The sequence below is a fragment of the Eulemur rufifrons genome, chromosome 29 (assembly GCF_041146395.1).
Source record: "Eulemur rufifrons isolate Redbay chromosome 29, OSU_ERuf_1, whole genome shotgun sequence".
Lineage (NCBI taxonomy): Eukaryota > Metazoa > Chordata > Mammalia > Primates > Lemuridae > Eulemur > Eulemur rufifrons.
In genome coordinates, this window is record NC_091011.1 from 92,122,035 (window position 1) to 92,138,648 (window position 16,614).

Consider the following 16,614-nt stretch of genomic DNA (forward strand, 5'->3'; position numbering starts at 1 on the left):
AATATATGTGAAATGAGAAGCCATTGGAGAGTCAAAACCACTAAGAAGTATTATGATCAAATTTTAAGTTTTAAAAAATCACCATAATGAGCAAATTGACTATAGGATTAAGCAATAAAAGTAAAAACAGTACATTTTAGAGACTATTGTAACAATCCTCGGGAAAGCTGATGGTCTAGGCTATTAGAACTGGAATTGGGGTGAACTGATCACATTATGAATATGTTTTGAGGATAGTAATTCCATGTAAGGAATCTATTTTATGGAAAAAATCAGATTTTATCAAAAAGGTTATAAGTAAATTTTTTTCCAAGAAGCTTATTGAATTATTACTTCAACTAGTTACTATGGTAACAACCTAAATAAACAATGTACATTCATTAGTTATAAACTAGACATTTGTATATAATAAATAAATATTTACTTAACAGTATAAGACCTTCCACCTTATGAATTATTTTATCTGTTTTCTACTTACTATTTGATGAATGTGACCTTTATTAAAAGAAAAAATTCCCATGGACTCTCTACATTAATAGATTCATTTTGGTATTGGACTTGAATAATGTGAAACAAACTTTGCCATTGACTGTGTAAATGGTCAAAAGAGAACATTAGTATTTGAAAAATAAAATGTTATTACCATAGTTAATCCTTTATATTTAAATCCAAGAAGCAGCTTGTTAGAGATTAATGACATTTCTGGAGTTTCACAGTGGGATGCTGGAACCAGTTGGCATCTGCTATAGACAGCCAATTGCTAGATATTCAGGAATTTGTCAGGACAGTTGGCAGCATTAGTAGTTTAAAATCAACCATGGTGGGAGTATTTACACCACAGAAATTGTTAAGTGCTACAAATTCTCACCCCTCCAACAGAGCCATTATTTAAACCTTTATCAGCACACCACTCAGTTTAGGTTCTTTGCTCTAAATAGCACAAAGATTGAAAAAATACACTTAGCATGTAAGGTACATTAGATTAAAATATAGTTCAGAATAAATGCATTTTAGATAGTTTATATCTCAAAACAATTTTTATTCTAAGAATGTATTAAGAACATATAATATTTTAAAGATATTTTAAGCATTTCTGCCATTCTACATATATCAAGCACTTCTGGGATGCCTTCTAATGGAAGGAAAATAAAATTCACAAGAAAACCCTAAATATTTAATGACATGTGGAAAGAAATTAGCCAACCAAATTTCAAAATTGGCAACACATTTTTTCTTCAAAATATTTTACAAGGCACCATACAATAATCAAATGGATCAAAAATTTCTTACACACCTGGATATATGCATTGATGTTTTAAATACTATGTGGCAAAATTTCTTACCAGCAGGATTTGTAGCAACTAAATCTGCAGACACTGAAGGAGAGGGAGACACAGCAATTCTTTTGAAAATATCCACATTGTCATCTGCTTGCTCATGTTATAACTTTCCTTTTCAGATTTTTCTTTCAGGACATTTATCTGGTGACTCTCTTGTTCAGTAGTAAATTGTCTTTGTTTCATTAAATTTATGGGATTTTCACTCATAAGATTATCTTGGACAGAATCATTTTTGATCTGTCCCTTAGGATTTGGTCAAATGGATCAGCTGTGATGTCTGAACCAGTTGTACTGTGCCAGCAGATCACACCTTTCACCACAATGGGCATAAAAAAAAACGTCATCCATTAGTTGTTTTAATGGAGAAATTTAAATTTATGAATCTTGATTGTTTTGTAAACCATTTTTTTAAATCCATTTTGAGTGAGTCTAAGTGTGTAGACTCACAAACAATTGCCTATTATATTTAAAACATATGTTAAAATGCTTGCTTTTTTGTAGGTAGCTTTATGACTAAATTTATAGCAACGTCTCTGAGACAGACGCAACTCTTAGAAATTGTAATGTGTTTATATTTGTGGAGCGTTTCGTGGGTTCTTTCACTCTCCTAATAGGGCTGAGTGCCTAATCTCTCCCCGTGTCATCCTCCAGTTAACATGGAAAGTTGCCCCCAGGTGATTATTATTTCATTAAAGTCTGGAGATTGAATCTCTCATTCTCTATGTATTCAACTAGGCTGAACCACTATTTGGTCCCAGGGAACTTTTTCGCTTTTTTAGATAAAAGCCAAAAATACTAACAATTGGTCTTCTCTACACTCTCTGAGCTTCATTTTTGGATATTACTAACCCAAAAAATGCTTCCTGTATTAGTTATACCACAGTAATGACATGTAACAAGCAACCACAAAATTTTAGCAGCATATAACAATAGGCATTATTTAACTTATAGATTTGGCTCTGGGTGCGTAGTCTGGCTCTGCCACGTGTCTTGTATTCTTCCTGAGAGACGTGAGTTAGCCCAAAGTAAGTTCTTCTCATGGCAAAAACAGAGATGCCAGACCCCAAAGTGTAGGCACTTTTCAAGTCTTTCCTGAGTCAAGTCTGCTAATAACCCATTGTCCAAAAAGAGCCATATGTCCAAATCCAACAAGAACACAACATGAAAGGATGTACTTTCCACAGTAGTGGTGGAAGGATATTGTCTTTCTGAACCATATTCAATTGACTACATTGGCCTAAGTTACATTTCAACACTTATTTTCCTAGTAACTTCTTTGGCTTTCTAGTTTCTCTCAGTTAAGGAGAAATTAAGGCAGTTTCAGTAAATTAAATCCAAAATGAAGATCGTCTCACCACCACACAACTGCATTCAACATGTGAGAAAGAAAAAAAAGCAAAGAACTTAAAGGTATAATTGTTGCTATCAAGTTCCAGAACAAAACTATTTCTTTCTTTTTTTCTTTTCTTCACCCTATTAGAATTCCTATGCCCTAGTACAAGGCGTAATTGTAAACTCTTTATCCTTCCTGACAGAGTGAGGCATAAGGATTTGAGATTATATGTGTAACATCGTGCTCAATTGTACCTTCCAGTTTCGTTGTTTTACTCCACATTGTTGATATACTATTACTATAGCATTCAATAAAGAAATCTGCGGTCCCCAACCCCGGGGCCACCGACCGGTCCTGGTCCATGGCCTGTTAACACATTGACTGCCACACACAAAAAAACAGAAACTTTTCCTTGGGGTCACAGTGTTTTATTATGAAAATAGAATAAAAACTTCGAGTGTAATTTAAAGGTAAACATAAATAGAAAAACAAAACTTAGTGACTTCTATTCATTTAATTCACATTTTTAGAATTAAATTGTCAATATTAATTGTAACAATAAGAACATCAACAAGTAAGATTTTATATATACTGCACGTGGCCCCGGGGTCAAAACTAGAGTGAGTCAAATACAATTTTCGTGGCTGTTAATGTGTTAAAAAATGGGCCACATAGCAGGAGGTGAGCAGCTGGGGAAGCTTCATCTGTATTTCCAACAGCTCCCCATTGCTGGCATCACTGCAGAAGCTCTTCCTCCTGTCAGATAAGCGGTGGCATTAGCCTCTCCTAGGAGTGCAAACCCTACTGTAAACTGCACATGTGAGGGATCTAGGTTGCATGCTCCTTATGAGAATACCTGATGATCTGAGCTGGAGCTGAGGAGGTGATCTAGTGCTGGGGAGCAGCTGCAAATACAGATTATCATTAGCAGAGAGGTCTGACTGCACAATAAATGTAATGCACCTGAATCATCCTGAAGCCATCCCTCCCACCGCTGGTCCATGGAAAAATTATCTTCCATGAAACTGGTTCCTGGTGCCAAAAAGTTTCAGGACTGCCACAATAAATGTCTCAGGCAATACCTTTTTAATGTTAATAAAATCCAACATTAACATTAGCTTTTGTAATGATTCCCTTGAAACAATTTGAAAAATAAAAAAGTAGAGAATACTTTTTACAAAAAATAAAAAAATAAATGGTTTATTTTTAAATGTTCATATTGGATAATAATTTTTTGTCTCTGAATCTGATGTAATATTCATTCAGGATTTTAAGCTAATCTTTTGGCATTTTTGAGCACTAAAATGCTACTTGGAATATGACATTTTAGACTATTCACAATGTCTTGTATTGCATATTTTGTGCTTTAGAGATAAAATTATGGCTACAGTTTCAATAATTCAATTCATTTCAATAATTACTAATCTCCTAGACACCCTGTTGCTATCTGGATGAATATATGATATAATTCCAATTTAGTCTTTTTTTAATATTCTAGGAAGACAAAGATGATCTTCAAAGGCAGGGATTTTTGCCTTATTCATTATAACCCTAATACCTGATTTCTAGAAGAGGAGGTGCTCTGTAAAAATTTGTTGAATGAACTTTAATGTAATAAAAGCTATATTAGCCATGTGAACAATGTGTTATGCAGTCACAAAAGAAAGAATTTTTGCTGAAAATTAAAATAGTTCCATGCTGATTCTAGATCATTAATTTCACAAAAGTGGTTTATCCTTGAGAAGAATGTAAATTTCAAGAATAATTTTGCATTAATTTCCATTTTTATGCTCACTAGGAAAAATAATCTGAAAAAAAAAGAGTGTTGGGTCCTTTGTGATTTGAGGGTCATCGCCATTTGAGAACATATCTAAGCCTATGGACCTTTTCCTAAAAATAAGTGCATTTACATACAATTTTCCTGAAATTTTGAGGTTCCATGAAACTCCCCATTCACATGTCACAGTGACTCTAGATGAAAAAATTTTGGGTCACAGCACTACCCAACCAAAGGAACTAATGATATGTTAAAATATCTCATACTCATCCTCAGATTACTAGAACACTTTGGATTTCAGTGGGAATTGAAGCAGTACTATGCTTAAACACAATCTTAGGAGTCTCGCTCAGACAAAGTTTAGATCAGGTACTGCTGTGTGTTATTCATTGTTTTGCTGAGACAGACATACTCTGTGTGAACACACATATATTTCAGTTACTAGGCTTGAACCTTGTTGAAGACGTGCAAAGAGGAAGAGGGCACAAAACAAGCAAACCAATAAGACTACAAATAGCTCAGTTCCCTCAACAAGAAAACTAGAGTGACTCAGAACATAACCACTTAGTCTGACCTCCTTCAGAAGCTATGGAATGATACTACCCTATACAAATGAGAACACCTAGATGCTCTTCCAACTGCAAATCTAATAAGGGTTTATAGTTCCTGAAGCTTCTAGAAATGTGTGGCCCTTTAATTTAATATAATACTACCTAGTATTTGCAACCTAGAGGGTATAAAAGCGATCATCTGGCCATCATTGACTGGCTACAGTATCTGCAAACCTACTTGCACTCACCATCTTTCCTGTTGGAGGAGAAGCAATGTCTCTTTGCCTGTCAAAGCCGACCTCTCTTGCCTTTCTTCAGGCTTTCCTTTTCCAATAATCCATTTTTCTTATATCATCACTCTTACATCACCCTGAAATCTCTTCTCCTTTTTACAGGGAAGTTCTGAAGAAAAGCAAAATGGATTTGCATATACAAACTCTACATCCATTCATCCCATTCAGTGTCCACTATATTCTGACCTGAATTTTGCCTCTACCGTGATTGCCAAGATGCTAAAGCCAATGGAAGTTTGCCGGTCTTTGTTTCCCTTGAGCTCTCATTTGTTTTAACCATGTTGACTACCCTCTCTTTAAAACATGCTCATATCTAAGTAATTTATTACTAATTACTACTTTTTTCCCACATTTTTCTAGTCACTGTCTCCTTTGAAGCATCATACTCTTCAATCTGAGCACTAGTCTGGTTTTCTTCAGGGTTTTGTCCTTGAGTCTCCTCTGGTAAAAATGTATGGCAAAAATTCATACCACTGGTAAAAATGTCCAAAACAATACCTTCTCCTCATCTTGATAAATGTCACCAAGAGCCATATATTTTCTTACACCAAAAACATAGATTCACATTTGATTAAAATTTAAAGAAATTATATGTCACTGTGATGAACCTTAGAAGGAAAGAAGAAGGCTGTATGTCAATACTTTGAATTTCATTGGGCCAATTATTATCCTCTCACATCAGATGGGGAATAAGGAATACTAGAGAACATTTATATTCTAGCAACATTAGCATCGCAAAAAATAAAAAGATCAAACCATTTGGAAACTGTCAAATTTAAGTTTACATATGAACAGGTTCTTTCTCTTGCTCTGTCCCTTAAAAGGAAGGGGACGCTTCCTATAATATTAAAGGTTAATTATAAACTGTTTCTGGACTAAACTGTTTCCATACATTCTCTTTGTTTAATTTTCTAGGAATTCAATCCATACTAGAAAACATTTGAAGGCCACAAAAGCCTATAAAACACAGCTTATTTTAACTTATTTTATGAAATACATTCATAGTAAGGATTTTCTAATATTGTTGAAATTGTTGACTTTAAATAAAAATGTGTTCACCTGATCCTATTTCATTATGCAACATAAGCATTTCCGACTTCTCTATTAGGCAGAAAACTTCATAAACCTCTATCTAATATTCTCCACAGGAATGATTCGAACAAAATTAATAGTGTCTTTACTAGATTTAAATCTAAACGGAAGTTAAAAACCTTCTTCCAAGATCTCCACAAACAATGTTTGATCTAAGCAGCCATCATCTCAGCCAGGACTGGTACAATCTGGTCCTGTATGTCACCTGTTGCTCTCCTCTTGTCTAGTGTCCACACTGTAATATTTTAGTGCAGACCAATGGCTGCCTCACATCTGAAGTAAAATAAAAATTCATTATTCTTGTAGGTTCTTAATAATCAGGTGATGCCTATCTCTTCAACTTCATTTCATGCCATTTTATTCTATATTCATTTGATTGGACTGGATTGGATTTGGACCCAAGTGCAGAGGGCTGAGTTCCTCACACAAAACATTAGTCTATGCAAAGTCTTTCTCTCATTTTTTATTTAAATGCTTTTCCTTTACTTGTTTCTTCACTTCCATTTCACTGCTTTTCCAGAAAACCACTGTAATGTTTTTTGAACTATATCACTGAATTTGTAAGTATTCTTGACCTATATAATTCACCTACATAATGTGTTATTTGTGTCTGCTTTTCTAGTTTGATTAGATAATAATGTATTATGGAATTGTTAGAATTGTTTCTTTCTTACTGTTGTTATTCAGTCCTCTGTTTATAATATCCATCCACACTACTGTGTGTGTGTCTGGTCTGGAGCTTCTAACAGACCTCTGCAGGATGTTATATTGCATACAAATAACACATTTCACTCAATCATTCCTCTTTGGTTCAGTCATTCATTTAGCAGGCGTTTACCAAATGTTTACAATGTATTGTGTCCTGCACCAGGTGGGGGACATAGGCAGGGTGTATCTGCTTAGCAAAGAGCACAGACACACTTATGTGGCCAGACTGCTCTCCAAGATGGCCACATCATGCTAGACTCCCACCAGCGGTGCCTAGGAGTCCATGGTTTACCACATCACTAGCAATACTTGGAAACTCAATATCTATATATATTATTTCTTAATAAATCAATGAAAAATTGTTTGGGCATCTCTTAGTGACAAAAATAACCAAAGGAAAAGTTATGAAACAATTAAAAAGTAAGAGAATATGGCCATAAAAATATATATTCAGCAAGATGAAACAGATATTATCAGCACACATGTGGCATTAATGAAGATCGAACCTATAGTAAGCCACAAAAGAAACCTCAATGAATTCAAAATATCAACCTTATATAATACATACTATGAGTTCTGAACAGAAAACAATTTTGTCCAGAGTATTAAAAAGAAAAATAATAACTTTTTTAGTTTTCCATAAATTTGGAACTAACTTTAGGTTTTAAAAAAGGAGATTATAAGGAAATATTTGAAATACTTAAAAGTGAACAACAGTGAAATACAGTAGAATTTATGGGCTATCTAAATTGAATTTTTTTATGTAATTATAAGAGCAAGAATTATTCAAAATAAATGAGGCAACCTTGTTAGGTTCTTCTGTGTGGATGTTCCCTGGTTCCCGGTTCCCGTGTCAAAAATGAGTACTGATATCCAGTCAAGCTGATGACAGTGATCACAAACACTACAATTTCATACAAACAGTTTATGATATAAAAGGAAAAATGGCAGTAAAGAAGGAAGCTACACAAAGTGAAAATATGTTCTAGAGAGAGTGGAGCAGGTCAGTCTCCAAGAGTAGAGAAAGACACTGAAGTCTGAACACACACTGCCTTTTGTGAGTTTGTCCCCCCTTTCCCTTGGCAGGATTGGTTGTCGTTTCCCGGCCTTTTGCAGTGATTGGCAGGTTGTGGTTATATAACAGATTACATAACAGGCTGGTTATGTAGCAGTTTCCCTTGGTGGATGTGTCTTCCTTCCGGAATCCTTCATGAAGCTCCACCCATGCCATGCTAATTAGATGTTAATGAGCTCTAGGTAGGAGAAAAGTTACTAGAAACTTTTTACTATGTATGTTCCCACCAGGGAACAGTTCCTGGCCGCATTCGGTTCCTAGCTACAATTCGGTTCCTGCTGTCCACCCCTAGCGACTTCCTTATCACCTTTTACCCTCTGCCAGACCTAACAAACTCATTTTTACTTGAGAACCCAGAAAAAGAGAAAGAAAGCAAACAGACGAATAAGAAGGAAATTATAAAAATAAAAGCAAGAATCTATTTCTATGAAATAGAAAACAAAAATAGAGATCATTAACATTAAAAGCCAGTCACTTAAGAAGACTTTTTCAATCCACAAACATCTGGAAAAATTAATCACCAAAATATTAGACGAAAAGATGAAATAAAATACAAATAAAAAAGAAAATATTTTCAATAGTTATTCACCACTAAAAATGTAAACAATATGAAATAATTAGCAAACATTAAATATATAAAATTCTGGAATTATACAAAGGCATGAAAATTGGCTGTAGCAAAAAATAGAAATTTTGAATTGAGAAAAATAGCCTTCAATTTAAATGCTAATCAAGAAAGCCCATTAATTCTTTCCACCAAAAAGGATGAGCCTCACTCATTAGCTTCCAGTCATACTAACCTTCTTTCAATTCTTTAAATGTACCAACATCATTCTGCCTTAGGGCCTTGGCACTTGCTGATGTCTCTGCCTAATTAACCATATTACCTGCCCCCTTACCTAGCCCACCTCTATTCTCCAAATGGCCCTTCACATGTTACTTTCTAGGAGAAACTTTTCCCACTCCCCAGAGTATTTCCTCCCCATTACATCCACCCAGAGCACCCATTCTTCTTGTCAGGCATTACAATTGTTATTAAGCATTTGTTTGATTACATTTCCTTGATGATTGTATTTTCTTAATAAATGGAATGTCTTTCCTTACTTAATTTCTGGTTTGTATTACAGTGCTTGGCATGACCAATGAAGAGATGCTAGATGAATAAATGAATGAATAACTTTTACCATTTTATTCTTTTGTTCTGTGCAAAGTTAACGAGCATACATACCCATTCAAACTTGCAAGTCATTGATTGAAATACTAGATGACACTCTTGTAATCCTAAAACATTATGCTTGTTGGATGGATATCCACTACGCAATAAAGATCAGTCTTAATCTGTTCTTAACTGTGTTGAAAGGAATAAAAGGTAGATGTTTAACTCTATCTCAGACCACTTTTTTCCTTGCCTTGTGGATTTGCATTCTGTTGGCCTGATAAAGTTTCCTTTAAAACACGTTCTTTATAAGTTCTTTGCAAATTAAATGATTGACTGCTGTTTTATTCTACAATATCAGAAAGTTTAATATTAGCATGATCAGTATATAACTTCTAAATTCATTTTAAAACTATTTTTGAACCATATGTGTGTATATGTGTGCATGTATATATTCATATATATATATATTTCCTTATATTTATCTTTAATCTTCAAGCCATTACGTGTCTTCAGTGAGATGGCAGAAATGATAACTAATGGCTCTGCAATAACATCAGCTAATTCTTAAATGCTTTTAATGGATATCATAAAGTTGATTTTAAAAGTAAATTTTAAAATTAATCACAAACACTTTCCTTCCATTTGCCTCCCATCACAAATAATGGGCTCTCATTATGTGATCATATTTGTAAATAAAATCCTGTATCCTTTCAATTAAATAACTATATGTGAGATTCCATGTGGCAGTCTTGGGGAAATATATCTATTAAAATAAAATAAAAATCTGCCACCTCAGAAAACCTCTCCACAAAATAGAAGAAAGATAAAAGTTTTATTATTTAATAAGCATTAAACAGGAATGTGATGCACATCACCATCAATTTGCTAAAAAGATTGTCAGGACAGAAAGAATTCTTATCCATTTATAGAGCCAAGCAAAAACAACCCATACAAGTTCTCAAGAGAAACAGTAGCTAGCCCTCAACTAAGGGGACTTGACCGCACTGTTTGTCACCCATAGTTCATGCTTAATTCACTTTATAATTGGGTAGCCATGTGTGTTTGCTAATTGCCCTTAAGTGAAAAAATAAATTTCTCCTATATTTATTATGAGCTAAGGTAGGTTTGAAATTTGGAGCCAGCTGAAGTTAGGCTCCTATTGTCCCAGGAAACTGGGAGACAGAGGTTCTATCTTCCTTGCTGATAACATTTCAACGAGATGGCTCCCAGATCCTCCAGGAAACATTCAAAGACCTGGGATCTTCATTTAGCCTTTTAAAAGATTTACATACATTTCAAAGAGGCAGAGAAAGTATTACCATGCTACTAGAAAAAGTAGGGGAGGGAAAACTCTTTATTTTCAACAGAGAAAACTAAGCCTCTTATTTTTCATTTGTATTTGTCCTTACAGTAGACTCAAACACAATCAGGTGTAAAGTATTTGTTGGTTTTAAGTAAAGGTCTTCTTTTGCTGATTTTAAAGATGATTTTAAGGTAGAACAAACAGGAGCAGGTAGAAGATGGAAGCCTCTTGGAAAATGCAATAGCTGTTCTTAGTCGTATTCAAAGGGCTCTTACACAAAAGAGGAGTTGGACTTACCATGTGCAAATTCAGGGAGAAGAACTGAGAATAAATAGCTAAAATCTCTAGGGACTCTCCAGGGGGACAGGTTTCACTATGACAGAGGGAAAGAACTATCCAACAGGCCAAAGTGCACCAATATCTCCTGCTTGGTGCTTCCTAGAGTTTTCCAGGTGTTGGCAGAAGGCAATGTTTGCTCAGTGAGGAAAGTACTGAAGCAATCCAACATTAGTTGGGTGATTGGACTTCAACGGATGATATTCAGGGATTCTTTCAACACTGAGATTTTATGATATATGTGCATGTTTTATAGTAAGAGGTGTGTCCATATTTCTAAATGTGTAAGTCAGAGAAATAGTTGATACAATAAAATAATCTAACATTTTTGTATTTCAGTTTGAAGCCACTCAGTTTGAGAGATTACCCTGTAGAAGGGTTTGTTTTGTTCAAGAGATTAGTCAGGCTAACTGGTTCTTTTTTTTTTTTTTAATCTCAAAGTATTTCTGGAGTACAAATGTTTTTGGTTACAAGGATCGCTTTTGAGGCCGGGCGCGGTGGCTCATGCCTGTAATCCTAGCACTCTGGGAGGCCGAGGTGGGCGGATCGTTTGAGCTCAGGAGTTCGAGACCAGCCTGAGCAAGAGCGAGACCCCATCTCTACTAAAAATAGAAAGAAATTATATGGACAGCTAAAAATATATATAGAAAAAATTAGCCGGGCATGGTGGTGTATGCCTGTAGTCCCAGCTACTCGGGAGGCTGAGGCAGTAGGATCGCTTGAGCCCAGGAGTTTGAGGTTGCTGTGAGCTAGGCTGACGCCACGGCACTCACTCTAGCCGGGGCAACAGAGTGAGACTCTGTCTCAAAAAAAAAAAAAAAAAAAAGGATCGCTTTTGTAATGCCTGAGTCAGGGTTATGTGTGCCCGTCACCCAGATAGTGTTTGTTGTACCCATTAGGGAGGTTTTTGCCCATCCCCTCCACCCCCCACCACTGATTTCCATTAAGTTATATTTCCCTCTATGCACATGTGTGCTCATTTATTAGTTCCAATTTAATAGTGAGTGCTAGTGAGTACATGTGGTGTTTTTCCATTCTTCAGATACTTCACTTAGGATAATGGTCTCCAGTTCCATCCAGATTGTTGCAAATGGCACTAAATCATCCTTCTTCATACCACGGAATACTAGTCAGACTAACTGCTTTAAATGCCAGGGTGCAGAAAATGCTTTCTTAAAGTTTATTTTATTTAGCAGGTCATGCAGACTGTTTCTAGAATTCAGGAAAATGATATAGTTGGTAAATAAAAAGATAGGAAATAGAGCAATGGATAGGAGAACTATTTGCACTAAGATGAAAGAAGACCAGAGCAATGGGATAAGACCAGGTTCAAGATGCTGTGAAAGTCATATAAGAGAATAACAGTCCTGAAAGAAATGGAATGAACAGGCAAGGTGAAAAGCATCTGAAAGGGGAACAAAAGGTCTTCTAAATACTCTAAAAGAAGCCTTAGTCAAAGAGGTTGTTTCAGGGTCAGTGCAAATCGAAGCAGGGAAGACCTTGATCAAAGGGTATTTGAACAGCTGAGAAACAGAGTGAAAGTTTAAAAGAATTTGGTACTCATATTTGGAACATGCCCAGATAATCGTGCTATGATCTGTTACAGGCTTCAGTTAATAAATTAGAACACTAGAGAATTAATGATAATATGTGGTTATCAGATTTTGTTTTTATACTTTTGTCTGGTTATTAGAGTAAAAAGTGCTCATTGTTGAAAACACTTTAAAATGTATCAAAGTTGAAAAAATATTAAAGTCTCCTGCACTGCCTCTATTCATCATCACTGTTAAAATGCTGTATTCTCAACTTTCATCTAGGATTTTTTCTTCTGTTTTTAATGCACTGTATTTTTATAGACTATTTCATAGGCTTGAGATAGCTTGAGATAGAGATAACCTGTTCCCTGTTCTAGCGTTCATTGGCTGCATGATACAGTATGTGGCCTCTCTCGGTTATTTTTTTTAATTTATAAAAATGGAAAAATTATATTTCTTAGGTCTGTTAGAAGGAATAAATGAAAAGAACCTTTAGAAGTGCATAGCACAAAGCTCAGTGCCTATTGAGCATGCCATAACCAATAGTTTGTAATATAATTATACTACACTGCATATTTGTCAAAATCTTATTTGAAAATCTATTATTCAGTCATTGTTGTATACATTACAGTCCAAATTATGGAAGCATATTTCCCTATAATTCTTAATAACAACACCTGGGTTTGGAACATCTTGCAGAATTCTGACTATATCTATACTTCCTCTCTTTTTCTTATCTTTATGCCTATATATTTTAAAATTTAACTCTTTGAAAATAGGGCTGCAAAGTTTTATTGCATTTCTTCAGGACGCTTTTATGATAAACTGAACAATAAAATGTCCTTCAATGTTATAGAGCTATCAAGTAAGGGGTGAGAATATGCCTACTATGTACCAAATGCTTTAAATGTATTTTCTCCTTTTATTCTCACAGAAGCATTTACTTTTACAGATTAGAACACTGAAGCTCAAGAGATTAATTGCTCACTAAATTCTGTTTAAAATAATTTACAGGAATGAATATCATAAAGCACTTCTTATAAGTAATCCAAATTATCATTTGGAAAATACACTAAAATATTGCACAGCGAATTCTTAGAAGCAAATTTCACTTTTATTTGGAACAACAATGAAAATGTATTAAACACACCCCTCAAACCTGTTGTCCTAATATCATTCTCAATTAGTAGATAGCATCTTCATCCTTTCAGTGGCTCAGATAAAAACAAACAAACAAAACAACCTTGGATGATGTCCTTGATTCCAGTACCCCAGCAAATCCTGCCGGCTCTACCTTCAAGATATATCCCAAGTCCTGTCACTTATCCCCACTTCGCCGCCATCAGGTCTCACATGAAACATTGCCACCGTTTCCAACCAACATCCTGGATTCTTTCCTTGGTCTCCATTGCTTCAGTCTATTTTCAACACAGCAGAGTGATCATTTTAAAATGAAAGTCAGATTGTCGCTCCTTGGTTCAAAACTTTATGATAGTTTCCCACTTTTCTCAGAGTAAAAACCAAACCTTTATAATGGCTTTCAAGGCCCTGTATGTATTCCCAACACCACTAACTCTCAGAACTCAGCCTCCACCAATTCCCCCAGCTCACTGACCTCCGCCACACAGGCGTGCTGTGCACACTGTAGCCCTGCACCTGCCTTCCGCTGCCTGCAGCCACATGCCCTGCCACCCAATCCGCTTGTATTTTCATGGTCTGCGTTCTCTTTTCCTTTAAGTTTCTAATACATGTCACATTCTCAGTGAGGTCGTCTAAATATCCTAATTAAACTACAACTCCTAATTCCCTTGCCTTCTTCATCTCTTTACAGCATTTAGCACTCTGACTTACTGACTTACAATATTATTTATTAAAAGTATTGTAAATTTATGTGCCTTTATGAAGAGACTCTAAGCTCCATGTAGACAGGGAGTATTTTCTGTTTATTTAAGAATGTATATACATTACCTAAAACAATTAATCCATAGGTGGTAGCAAATAAAACATACATTAAATGAATGAATAAATATTTATTCTTATAGGAATAGTTTTAGTTGCCTAAATGAATTAACTGAACACATTTACCTAATCCTTGAGGACTGGCCACTTTATTTCATTAAAACTATTTAATTTCAGTCTGAACGGCTAAAACACAAAGAAAATGTGGTTATGCATATATACAACGGAATATTATTCCACCATAAAAAAATGAAATCCTGTCACTTGCAACAATATGGGTAGAACTAGAAGACATTATGTTAAGTGAAATAAGTCACAGAAAGAGAAATGTCACATGTTCTCACTCATATGTGTGAGCTGAAAACCTCCCATATTTCCCCAAAATATCATGGAGGTATTGAATAAAATGGTAGTTAATAAAGGCTGGGAAGGTTAGGAGGGTAAAGAGGAGCTGATAAATGGGTATAAAAATACTGTCAGAAGAAATAAGATCTATAATTTATTATATATTTCAAAACGGCTAACGAGTAGATTTGGAATGTTCCCAACACAAAGAAATGATAAATGTTTGAGCTGATATATACCAATTACCCAGGTTTTATCAATATACATTGTATGCTTGTATCAAAATATCACGTGTATCCCATAAATATGTACAACTATTATGTATCTATAAATTTTTTCCCTTCCAGTTCAGCTTGAATTTATTTCCTGAGATTACATATTCATTAGTTGTGGAGAAAAGCTGGTCATCTTTCACAACTCATATTATTCTTTTTTTAAATTTATTTTTAATTATTATGGGTTCAAATTTAAAATATGAATAGGTAAATAACAAAATAATGGAAGGTAGTGCTGCTACTGAAAAGAATCTCCAAGCGTCTACATGATCATTTCCTTTTCCTGAAGAGCATCTTTTAGTGTTTTCTCTGGTATGTTTCTGCTGGTGACAGATTCCCTAAGCCTCATTTTTTGGCCCCAAATCATCTTTTCCCCCCTTGATTCATATGATATATGTGGGTATAAAGTTCTACATTGGTGGTTATTTTATTTTAGCATTTTGAAGATACCATTCCTTGTCTCCTAGCTTCCATGTTTTTTTGGTTGGGACGTTAGCTGTTTCCCAAACTGTTGTTCTGACATCTTTTGATCCTAGCAGCTTCTATCTCATTTTCTCTTCTTTCTGAGATTCCAGTTACACTTGTGTTAGACTTCTTAATGCTACCCCCTATGTCTTTTATATTCCTTTTTTCTATTTTTTCTTTTCTTTGTCTCACCAACCTTCTATGTGCACGTTTTATTTGAATCTATCTTTTATTAATAGTTTACCAATACTCCTATTCCTGTGCCAATTCGAGCTGGTGGTGAGTGGTTTCCTAGAACACTGTTTAAAAAAAGAATCTGAAGTTTTACCCATATTTCTGACATAGGTGCAGGAAAGAGAAGTTTTGAACAAATAAAGGTATATTTTCCATTGCTGAGACACTCTCCAGGGTATTTGTCATTTTTCTTATTTCTTAATCTATCAGAATTTAGACAGCAATGGTTTCCATGAAACTCTTCTTATATATCTTTGCACTTTTTTTCCCTCAAAATCTGTGATCATCTCCATCCTCCATCTCTAAAATAGAGACTACTTGCAATATTTTTGTTTCCATCCTGTCTGGTTGACCCTTAGAAGACTTTTGGAAATGGAGATATATAGTAGTTTTATATCTGGAGCTCAACTTCATACTGGTCTGTCTCCACCATTTTATAACTTGACCTCTGAAATTTATTCTAAAAGATTACTTTCTTCTTAACAATCTTGTCCATTAAATGGTTCTAAGTAATCAATTTTGTCTAAGGAAAAATACCGATTGTATATACACAGATTTAGGAGTATGGAAATAGAACTGTAGCCTGGTCTGGCAAAGAAAGACAATGGATTCAGCAGAAGCCCCTTCCTTTGCATATTAGTAGTTCCAAAATCCACTCCTTCTACCACTCTTTCTTCAGGAGTCTCTCTCTCCCTGTCTCTCCCTCTCTCCCTTTATATTTAGTAAAATCATGATCATTTGTATTTCCTTTGATCCATATTGCATATTTTTTATATATATATATATATATATCAGAACATCCATAGTTTATTTTTCATTTGATTTTCTAAAAAT